This window comes from Dasypus novemcinctus, chromosome 10 (assembly GCF_030445035.2).
Source record: "Dasypus novemcinctus isolate mDasNov1 chromosome 10, mDasNov1.1.hap2, whole genome shotgun sequence".
NCBI lineage: Eukaryota > Metazoa > Chordata > Mammalia > Cingulata > Dasypodidae > Dasypus > Dasypus novemcinctus.
In genome coordinates, this window is record NC_080682.1 from 24632175 (window position 1) to 24633242 (window position 1068).

Genomic DNA, 1068 nt, shown 5'->3' on the forward strand with positions numbered 1-1068 from the left:
CTTTATCTTACTGAAATCAGATCAGTAAAAGCACTGCTGGGGAAATGACCAAACAGGTCACAGAATCTGAGAAAATATTTGCTATTTGACAAAAAACATGTAGCCATAATATATGGCAAACTCTAAAAACTCAAAATTTAGATATAAGAAAAGGAAATAAAAGAAAGTGTACAGAAACTTGAACAGACACTTCTGCAAGAAGACACAAATGGCATCAAAATCCATGAAAAGATTCTCAATATCATTTGCCATAGGTTAATAAAATTTAAAGCCACCTCATGAACATTTCCAGCCTTTTAAATGGTTAAAATAAAAACATTTAATAATATCCAATAATAAAAAGTGCTTAGAAGTATGCAGAGCAAATAAAACTTTCAACCACTGCTGGTAGGAATGCAAAATAATTCAGTCACTTAAGAAAACAATGACAATTTTTCATAAGTGAAACCACTTACCATTTGATAGAGCTTACTTTCTTGTTGTTTATTTTTATGTTTTTGTTGCTTGGGAAGAGCATGAACACAGTCCCCCACTACCACAAATTATGCAGAACAGTTTCACACATTTGGAGAAATTGCAGGGGTTGGCACACACAGAGTTCAATGGATAAGCCTTATCCTGGGAAAACAACTTTTGTGATCATGGTATTTCCCCCTGCCATGTAAGTATAAATCTTACTTTTTGTAATTTACCCAAGAAAAATGAAAACATATATCTACATAGAGACATATGTATGCCTATATAGATATATATTCCATGATTTGAAAAAGAATCACATGATCAAAAATTAGTGAAGGGTCAAGTTAACTGTGGGATATACCTTCAAAGGAATACAACACAGCAATGAAGAGGAACAAAATACTGGTATGGATGGAACTCAAATATATTATGCTTGAATGGAAGAAGACAAATTCAAAAGGTTACATATATGATTCAACTTAGATCACATCCTTGAGAGAGCAAAATTATAACAATGGAGAACACTCTTGTGGTTAGAGAAAAGGGGATATAGGGAGATATTGACTACAAAGTTGTTGAGGGGACCTTTTCAGGGTAATGGAAATGTTC

General features: G+C 33.1%; 1 non-coding gene across 1 annotated transcript; it reads right to left on the reverse strand.

Moving 5' to 3' along the window:
• Window positions 1–504: 504 nt before the first annotated feature.
• On the reverse strand, window positions 505–669 carry LOC111765567 (U1 spliceosomal RNA). Its single transcript, XR_002797871.1, has one exon. It is a non-coding gene; the product is annotated as a U1 spliceosomal RNA (small nuclear RNA).
• Window positions 670–1068: the final 399 nt, after the last annotated feature.